Here is a 10,828-nt window from a genome sequence, read left to right as displayed (position 1 = left end):
AGTACAAAACAAAGAGGAAAGACCTGAATAAGGGCCAGTTCTTCCTAAGAAAGGACACCAATGTACTATATTATAAAAGTTAAATAACAGATTTTTATGGAAAATTATGCAGTTTGAAATCTTAATCAGCTGAAATGACAAATCACATACTCTTGCCATTTATTTTATTCTTCCAGTAAGTGTATTATATGACAAAGGTACTGAATTAACTTTTTTTATTTTATTAAATTCTTTTATTGGTACATTTTAGGTATACAACACATTTACATTTCTCATTGGGAAATGTACCTTTACATAATGCATCTTGGTTCTTATTTTTTCCCCATTCCTAGCCCTCCCTTCACCCCCTCCACTCTTCCCTATTTACAAAGGCTTTATTTCCATTTTTTCCGTTTCTCATCATTTTTCCTTTCCCTTCTTTCCTTTCCCCTGGCCCTCCCACTATCCCTACCGCTTTGGACCTTTTCTTCCTATTTTGCATTATCGATTATTCTTTCTAATCATTGGTACATTTTAGGTATACAATATAATGACATTCATCATTGGAAATTTGCACCTTTACATAGTCTCTCTTGGTTCTTATTTTTCACCATTGCCCAGCCCTCCCTTCAACCCCTCCAGCCCTCCCTATTTACAAAGATTTTGTTCCTATTTTTCCATTTTCTCATATTAATCCCATTCCTTTCTATCCTTTCCCCTAGCCCTCCCCCTTCCTTCCCCTTTGCCCCTTTTCTTCCTATTTCACATTGCCTATTATACATTTACTCCTTATTTACACTTTCAGTTTCTCAAACCAGAGAAACTATTCGGTATTTATACATATGTGTCCTATTTATTTCACTTAAGAGTATCTCCTCAATGTGCATCCACTTAGCTATAAATGTCTCTAATTTCTCATTTTTGATGGCTATTACTCCATTTTATTAAAAAACCACATTTTCTTTATCCAGTCTCCAGTTGATGGGCATTTCGGCTGTTTCCAAGTTTTAGCTATCACAAACTGTGCTGCTATGTACATGGGCACACATATATCACTGTGGTATGATTCTTTTAATTCTTTGGGGAAGATCCCCAGCAGTGGAACAGCGGGGTCAAATGGGACTTCCAGTCCTAGTTCTTTGAGGTATCTCCATACTGATTTCCACAGTGGTTGCACCAGTCTACACTCCTAGCAGCAGTGGAGCAGGGTTCCTCTTTCCCCATGTCCCCACCAGCATTTGTTATTTGTTGATTTCATGATAGAAGCCATTCTTTCTGGAGTGAGGTGGAATCTCAGCATTGTTTTCATTTGCATCTCTTGAATGACCAGTGATGTTGAACATTTTTTCACGTATTTAATTGCTATTTCTACTTCTTTGAGAAATGCCTGTTCATTTCAGGTGCCCATTTTTGGATTGAGTCTTTAAATTTGGGAGGTCTGATCTTTTTAAGTTCTTTATAGATTCGAGATAGTAGACCTTTGTCTGAGGAAGAGCAGGTGAAGATTTTTTCCCACATTGTGGGTTGTCTCTTCACACTGCTGGTGGTTTCTCTTGCTGTGCAGAAGCCTTTTAATAAAAAGAGATCCCACTTGTTGATTGTTTGTGCTACTTCACGGGCAACTGTGGTTTTGTTCATAAAATTTTTTCCTACACTGATGTCTTCAAGAGTTCTACCTAACCTCTGTTCCAACTGGTTCAGAGTTTCTATTTTAATATTTAGATCTTTAATCCATTTTGATTTTAGTTTAGTGCATGGTGAGAGATACAGGTCTAGTTTTAATCTTTGGCAAGTTAAAGCCCAATTTTTCCAGTACCATTTATTAAAGAGGCTATCTTTGCTCCAGTGAGGGTGTTTGGCTCCTTTATTGAAGATGAGATGGCTGAGTGTGTCTGGCATTGTTTCTGCATCTTCTAATCTGTTCCACTGGTCCTCAGGTCTGTTTCTTTGCCAGGACCATGCTGTTTTTATCACAGTAGCCTTGTAGTATAGTTGCAGGTTGGGGATTTTGATACCCACTGCCATGTCTCTGTTACCTAGGATTGCTTTTGCTATTCTGGGTCTCTTCTTGTTCCAAATGAATTTTTGGATTGTTTTCTCAAGGTCCATGAAGTATGCTGCTGGGATCTCAATTGGAATTGCATTAAATCTATATAGCAGTTTTGGAAATATGGCCATTTTCACTATATTAATCCTTCCTACCCAGGAGCAGGGGATGTCTGTCCATTTTCTAATATCATCTTCAATCTCTCTTTTCAGAGTGTCATAGTTTTCAGAGAAGAGGTCTTTGATTTCTTTCGTTAGGTTGATTCCTAGGTATTTCAGTTTTTTGGATGCTATTGTGAAAGGAATTATTTGCCCTATTTGTCTCTCAGTGAGTCTGTCATTTGTGTAGAGGAAAGCTATTGATTTTTGTGTGTTGACCTTGTAACCAGCTACTTGACTGAATTTGGTTATTAAGTCTAGAAGACTTTTGGTGGAGTCCTTGGGGTCTTCTATATAGAGTATCATGTCATCTGCAAATAATGACAGTTTGACTTCTTCATTTCCTATCTTTAGGGTTAGTATTTTTAGTCCACTTGCATTTTGACTGCAGGTCATCAACATGAGATCAGCTAGGGAATTTTTCACTTGTGATGTCATGTCAGTGCTCAAAACATTTCAGATTCTGGAGCATTGTAGAAGTTGGGTTTTCAGATCAAGGATGCTCTGTTTGTATGTATAATGTCCAATCCCCATCCTTTCATTCATGTCCTAGCTGTATATCTCCCACTTAACACTGAACTTTTTGGCTCAAATTCAGCACATCCAAAGTCAAACTTACCATCTTCCTTACAGAAAGTCTAATTCCTCCTATTTGAGTTCCCCACTGCCTGTGGTGCTACCACACTCCCAGTCATGCTCAAAACCTATGGTGTTGATTTTGCAACCCAGAGTGCTATGCGGGAGCAACCAGATGTCCCAGGGTTCCTTGTGGCCTCAACGGTGGAAGAAACTGAGTGTTGTTTTCAGCGGGCCGCTCTGGGTGCTGTGGGAGCCAGGCCACCTTGGTGGGCTGACCCATGAAAAAGTAGCACCTGGCCACTGCAAACAAGTGTTGGTGGTAACCCATTTCTGGGACAACCCCAGGACAGAGATTTAAACTGTAGCATGGAAGGTGAGCTGGTCCCAGCACCCGGAAGGAAGTTCCCCCGCCACCATCCCAAGCTCCTAGGGCAGAGGAGCTGAGCTGGTCCCAGCACCCAGAAGGAAGCTCCCCTGCTACAATCCCAAGCTCCTAGGGCAGAGAACCTGAGCCAGTCCCAGCACCTGGGAGGAAGCTCCCCCACCGCCATCCCAACATCCTAGGGCGCAGAAGCTAAGCCAGTCCCAGCACCTGGAAGGAAGCTCCCCCCGCCCCACCATCCCAAGCTTCTAGGGCCAAGAGGCTGAGCTGGTCCCAGCACATTGAAGGAAGCTCCCTCGCTGCCATCCCAAGCTCCGAGGGCAGAAAAGGTGAGCCAGGCAGGCAGAAGCAATCCTCCCCACCATGTGGAAATGAGAAGACACGTAAACAAGCCTCAAAAACAGACTTCTGGATCACCTATAGCAACCCCAAAGGGAAATGAGATGGAACAATCTGATACTCAACCACCTGAACTCTCTGAACTGGCAACAAAAGAGGTTCTGGGAAAAATGAAATCAGAAATAATTACTCAGATAACAGCAAAGATTGTGCTCATAGTGTAAGACATGATTAGTAAATCTAGAGAGGACACAGATAAAAAAAAATAGAGGGTCTGAGGAACATGATGGAATCCCAACATAGGAAACAAATGGAATCCATAAAACAGATGCAAACAGATTTCCAAGAGATTAAAAACTCCATCGAAAGTCTGCCCAGCAGAATGAACCAATGTGAGGATAGAATTTCAGATATAGAAGAAAAGATTGCAATTAATGAGGAGGAAAAGAAAAATTGCTTTAAAATTGTAAGGGAACACAAGAAATCAATCCAGCAGCTGCTAGACGATGCGAAGAAGAATAACATAAGATTGATTGGAGTCAATGAAGAAACAGGAGAGAGTGCAGATGACATAAAAAAAACTCTTCACAGGAGTGATGGCAGAAAACTTCCCAAGGAGGGGAAAAGAACTTGACATACAGATAAGTGAGGCATATAGGACTCCAGCTAGCCTTGATCAAAAAAATCTACATATAGGCATATAATAGTTAGGATTCCAGAAATCCAACAGAAGAACAAAATTCTACAAGCAGTGAGAGAAAAGAAACAAATCACATACAAAGGAAAGCCTATCAGAATCACAGCAAACTTCTCAATGCAAACCCTCAAGGCAAGAAGAGCTTGGAGTGATGTATTTCAAGCCTTAAAGGAAAACAGCCTCCAACCCAGATTGATGTACCCTGCAAAACTATCTTTCAAAATTGATGGAGAAATAAGATACTTTCATGATAAAGAGCACCTCAGGAACTTCATGAATATCAAACCAGCACTCCAAAACATTTTAGCCAATACCCTAGGAAAAGACAATGAGGATCACAACCCCAGGAAACCCAGCAGAATGAATCCACTGGGCATGACAAATTAAACACAAAGGGGGAGAAGCCAACAAAAAAGAAAAAGTCATGAAAGGCTTTTAAAACTTTTAACTTCATCTCCCTGATGAGTGTATAATTCAATCTTGTTATTGTACTGATTAGTATTTTTGTGATTCTAGAGTTGCACACCTTTCCTTGTGCTGTACTGGCCATTTATCATCTTCTTATGTTCACTTTTAAATTGGGTTGTCTATTAATGAGCTGTAAGAGTTCTTTATATATTCTGGTCATAGGTTATATGCATTGTAAATATGGTCTGTTTAAGGACTACTTTTCATTTTAATGATGTCATTTAGAGTTCTAAATTTTGATAGAAGCTCATTTATCAATTTTTTTCTTTTATACATCATGTCTTTTGTATACTAGGTAGTTCTTCCCTACCCTGAATTCATAAATATTTTCCCTTATAATTTCTTCTTAAAGTTTTATACTTTTAGGTTTTCATATTTAGGTTCATAGATCCCTTTAAGTTATTTTTATGTATGGAAATAAAGTGTTGAGGTTAATTTTTTTATATACGGATACCAGGTGTTCTAGTGCCATTTGCTGAAAACACTAACTCTTCCTCAGCTCTTGAATTGAGTTTATATTCTATAAAATGCTAATGTTAAATAATCTTTCAAAACTCAGTGGACCATATATGTGTGGTTCTATTTCTAGATTCTCTGTTTTATTCCAATGATCTCTATGTCTTTCCTTACACCAACACTGCCTTGATTACTGTAGCTTTAGAAGAAGTCTTAAAATTAGGTACTAAACGTCTTCCAACACTGTTTGTTTGGTTTTTTTTAACTTTTCTAGGTCCTTTGTACTTCTACATAACTTTTAAATTTCAATATCCAATTCTTAATTTATAGCAAATATACACAGACCTGAATTTTTATATATACCTTGTGTTTTCCAATCTTGCCAAATTTAAATACAAGTTCTAGGGGCTCCTAGAGATTTCTTAGTATTTTCTCTGTACATGATCATTTCATCTACATATAAAGATTTTACTTCTACCTTGCCAATCCTATCCTACTTGTGTCATTTTATTGCCAGACTATTTTGGTTTGGGCCTAGGTTTCAAAGTTTAATGGACAGATAAAGAGTAAGCATATCTGCCCTTGTTCCCCACCTTAAGGAGAAAGCATTGTATCTTCTCCATTCATATAAGGCATTCTCACTGGAAGTATGGAGTACATGTCTTTAATCTGTTGAGAAGATTCTGTTCTACTTCTAGTCTCCTGATAGCTTTTACCATGAATACCTGTAAAATTTAGTCCAATACTTTTTCTCCAACTAGTGACAGGATCACATGGCTTCTTCCTTTCCTCTGTTAAAATGATGACTTTTGGGGGTGGATCTTCCAATGCTGAACCAACACTGCCATTCCTATAACAAAACCACTTTCTACCTACTGCCAGATCTGACTTCTAATAGTTTGTTTTGTTAAACAAATTTGTATCTATGTTCATATGTTTTTCTTCTATTATCTTTATCCAGTTTAAGGATTAGCACAATGTTGATTTCCTAAAATGAGGGGAGAAGTGTTCCTTCTTTTTTCTGCTTTAAATGTTTGATATCATTTGTCAGTTAAAATGCATATGAGCCTGCTATTGTCATATAGGTAGGTTTTCAAGCTAGCTATCTACTTTCTTTAATAGGTGCTATTCAAATTTTATATTTCCTCCACAGTTAGTTTCATTAATTTGTCTTCCAAGGTACTTCTTAGAAGTTGTCAAATTTATTTCAAAATAGATTTTTGAAATATGCTTTCCATATTCTTTTAAATTCTGTAAAATCTTTGGTAATGTCTCCTAGATCTTGATATTGTAATTTAAAATATATGTATTTGATATTGTGTAACAGGAAGAAAAGGTCTAAAGGTGAAGGGGAAGTGGGAGGGGTAGGGGAAGGAAAGAAGAGAAAAAAATACGAGAAAAAGAAAAACACGGAAACAAAGTCTTTGCAAATAAGGAAGGGTGGAGGGGGTGAAGGAAGGGCAAGGGAAGGGGAAGAAAAAAAAAAAACAACCTATGGTGTCATCATTGATTCACTTTGCCCCCAATCTCCATACCTGTTTAATCAACAACTTCCAGCTGTTTTTCTTTCAAAATGGTCACGTTTTTCATAGTGCCATTGAAGCCCAGGACTCTGCTACCTCAAATCTGAATTATACTGCAGTCTTTGAATTGACCTTTCTAGTTCTGGACCCTATCACCCAATATCCTTCTAATTCCGAGCAAGAGACTGTTTTTAGAGTATAATCTCACTACTTCTCTGATGTCTCCTTGCTCAGAAATCTTCAGCATCTCCCTGTGGATAGAAGCATGAAGTCCAAGTTCTTCTGGCTACTGTCCGAATCCCTCCTTCATCTGAGTCCCCTTGACAGCTTCCTGCCCACTGCTCCCCAGATCAAACCATCTGCCATGCCTTGCTGCTTACTAGAACAGTGCCAAAACCACCACTGCAGGATCAGACAGTCCAGCAAGCTCTGTGCACACATTCGTAACAAATAATTAACTGCTGGTAATTGAGGACTGATGTGTCATCATTCATCACCTCTCAACAAAGAATCTGCTAAGAGAAGGCCAGTTTTAATGAAGGAATATTTTTACACTTTTTTTCCTATTTTGAATCCTGGTCAAAATTTGCATTGGAATTACAGAGGATCTTAAATGCTGGGGATCGGGAAATAGCATAAAGCAAATTCTGGAACTAGGGGCAGCATTTTAGAACTGATACTGCTGTGATGATTATATGAATCGGGCAACTGACATATTTAGTTAAAGTAGTTCTTTAGATAAAGGTATCTTAGACTATGGTAAATCTTGCTATGATTTGTAAGATACTTTATGCAATTAGGACAGTTCATGACTTTTAGGAATATAAAAATATACAGAAAACTCCATATAGAAAATAATGCTTGCTTGCTTCCTCCTGCTTGCCCTGCCATGGAGTTTCTCCCCTGTAATCCACCTCTGGCATGCCACCCTGCCTTGGAGCCAGCTGAGTATGGACTGAAATCTCTACAAACTGACATAGAAGGTTGCAAAGAAACCCACTCCTACACCAACAATAAGAAAAATCTAGGGAGGAGGCTCCCCAGCCGCCATTCCACCACTCCCAAGGCAGAGGAGAGGAGCCATGCAGGTGCCAGCAGAACCCCCTCACTGTGGAAATGAGAAGACGTGTGAACAAGCCTCAAAAACAGACTTCCAGATCACCTACAGTAACCACAAAGGGAAATGAGATACTCAACCACCAGGCCTCCCAGAACTGGCAACAAAAGAGGATCTGGGAAAAATGAAATCAGAAATAATTTCTCAGATAACAGCAGAGATTGTTCCCATAGTGCAACACATGATTAATAAATCTAGAGAGGACACAGATAAAAAAATAGAGGATCTGAGGAACATGATGGAAGCCCAACATAGGAAACAAATGGAATCCATAAAACAGATGCAAGCAGATTTCTAGGAGATTAAAAGCTCCATTAAACGTCTACGCAGCAGAATGAACCAATGTGAGGATAGAATTTCAGATATAGAAGATAAGATTGCAATTAGTGACCAGGAAAAGAAAAATTGCTTTAAAATTATAAGGGAACATGAGAAATCAATCCAGCAGCTGCTAGACGATGCAAAGAAGAATAACATAAGACTGATTGGAGTCAATGAAGGAACAGAAGAGAGTGCAGATGGCATAAAAAAACTGTTCAGAGCAGTGATGGCAGAAAACTTCCCAAGGAGAGGAAAAGATCCTAACATACAGGTAATTGAGACATATAGGACTCCAACTAGCCTTAATAAAAAAAAAAATCTACATATAGGCATATAATAGTTAGGATTCCAGAAATCCAACAGAAGAACAAAATTCTACAAGCAGTGAGAGAAAAGAAACAAATCACATACAAAGGAAAGCCTATCAGAATCACAGCAGACTTCTCAATGCAAACCCTCAAGGCAAGAAGAGCTTGGAGTGATGTATTTCAAGCCTTAAAGGAAAACAGCCTCCAACCCAGATTGATGTACCCTGCAAAACTATCTTTCAAAATTGATGGAGAAATAAGATACATTCATGATAAATAGCACCTCAGGAACTTCATGAATATCAAACCAGCACTCCAAAAAATTTTAGCCAATACCCTAGGAAAAGACAATGAGGATCACAACCCCAGGAAACCCAGCAGAATGAATCCTTTGGGTGTGACAAATTAAACGTAAAGGGGGAGAATCCAACAAAAAGAAAAAGTCATGAAAAGTCTTTAAAAACTTTTAACTTCATCTCCCTAATGAGTGTATAACTCAATCTTGTTATTGTACTGATTAGTATTTTAATTTTTAATTTTTTTTCTTTGGTACCAGAGATCGAACTCGGGTCCTTGCACTTGTGCAGCAGGTGGTGAAACCACTGAGCTAAATCCCTGGCCCACTGATTAGTATTTTTCTGATTCCAGTGTTGCACACCTTTCCTTGTGCTGTACTGGCTATTTATCATCTTCTTGTGTCTACTTTTTAATTGGGTTGTCTATTGATGAGCTGTAAGAGTTCTTTATATATTCTGGTCATAGGTTATATGAATTGTAAATATGGTCTGTTCAAGGATTACTTTTCATTTTAATGATGTCATTTAAAGTTCTAAATTTTAATGGAATCTCATTTATCAATTTCTTTCTTTTATTCATCATGTCTTTTGTATCCTAGGAAGGTCTTGCCTACCCTAAGTTCATAAACATTTTCCCTTGTAATTTCTTCTTAAAGTTTTATAGTTTTAGTCTTTCATATTTAGGTTCATAGATCCCTTCAAGTTATTTTTATGTATGGAAATAAAGGATTGAGGTTAATTTTTTATATACGGATACCAGGTGTTTTAGTGCCATTTGCTGAAAACACTGTCTTTTCCTCTGCTCTTGAATTGAGTTTCCAGTCTATAAAATGTTAATGTTAAATAATCTTTCAAGACTCAGTGGACCATATATGTGTGGCTCTATTTCTAGATTCTCTGTTTTGTTCAAATGATCTATATGTCTTTCTTTACACCAATACTGCCGTGATTACTGTAGATTTAGAGGAAGTCTTAAAATTAGGTACTAAACGTCTTCCAACACTGTTGTTGCTTTTTTTTTTTTTTTAACTTTTCTAGGTCCTTTGTACTCCTACATAACTTTTAAATTTCAATATCCAATTCTTCATTTATAACAAGTATACACAGACCTGAATTTTTAGATATACCTTGTGTTTTCTAATCCTGCTAAATTCAAATACAAGTTCTAGGGCCTCCTAGAGATTTCTTAGTATTTTCTCTGTACATGATCATTTCATCTACATATAAAGATTTTACTTCTACCTTGCCAATCCTATCCTACTTGTGTCATTTTATTGCCAGACTATTTTGGTTTAGGCCTATGTTTCAAAGTTTAATGGGCAGAAGAAGGTAGGCATATCTGCCCTTGTTCCCCACCTTAGGGAGAAAACATTGTATCTTCTCCATTCATATAAGGCATTTTTGTTGGAAGTATGGAGTACATGTCTTTGATCTGTTGAGAAGGTTCTGTTCTATTTCTAGTCTCCTGATAGCTTTTACCATGAACACCTGTAAAATTTAGTCCAATACTTTTTCTCCAACTAGTGACAGGATCATATGGTTTTTTCCTTTCCTCTGTTAAAATGATGACGTTTGGGGGTGGATCTTCCAATGCTAAACCAACACTGCCATCCCTATAATAAAACCACTTTCTACATACTGCCAGATCTGATTTCTAATAGTTTGTTTTGTTAAACAAATCTCTATCTATATTCATACTGTTTTCTTCTATTATCTTTATCCAGTTTTAGGATTAGCACAATGTTAATTTCCTAAAATGAGGGGAGAAGTGTTCCTTCTTTTTTCTGCTTTAAATGTTTGATATAATTTATCAGTTAAAATGCATATGAGCCTATTGTTGTCATATAGGTAGGTTTTCTTCTTCTTTTTCTCATTAAGTTTATTGGTACATTTTAGGTATAAAATACAGTTACATTCATCACTGGGATCTTGTACCATTACATGAATATCTTGGTTCTTATGTTTTTCCCCTTCCCTTGCCCACCCTCCCCTATTTGCAAAGACTTTGTTTCCATTTTTTTCCTTTTCTCATATTTTTCCTTTTCCCTTTTTTCCTTTGCCCTACCCCTCCCACTTCCCCTCCTCCTTCAGACCTTTTCTTCCTATTACACAATATCAGTTATATATTTTTAAAATTACAGTATCAAGATCTAGGAGA

The sequence above is a fragment of the Heterocephalus glaber genome, unplaced genomic scaffold (genome assembly GCF_053883595.1).
Source record: "Heterocephalus glaber isolate CG9 unplaced genomic scaffold, H.glaber_assembly_v1.0 deba00001600, whole genome shotgun sequence".
In the NCBI taxonomy this organism is placed as follows: Eukaryota; Metazoa; Chordata; class Mammalia; order Rodentia; family Bathyergidae; genus Heterocephalus; species Heterocephalus glaber.
Note: the sequence above shows the minus strand (reverse complement) of the source record.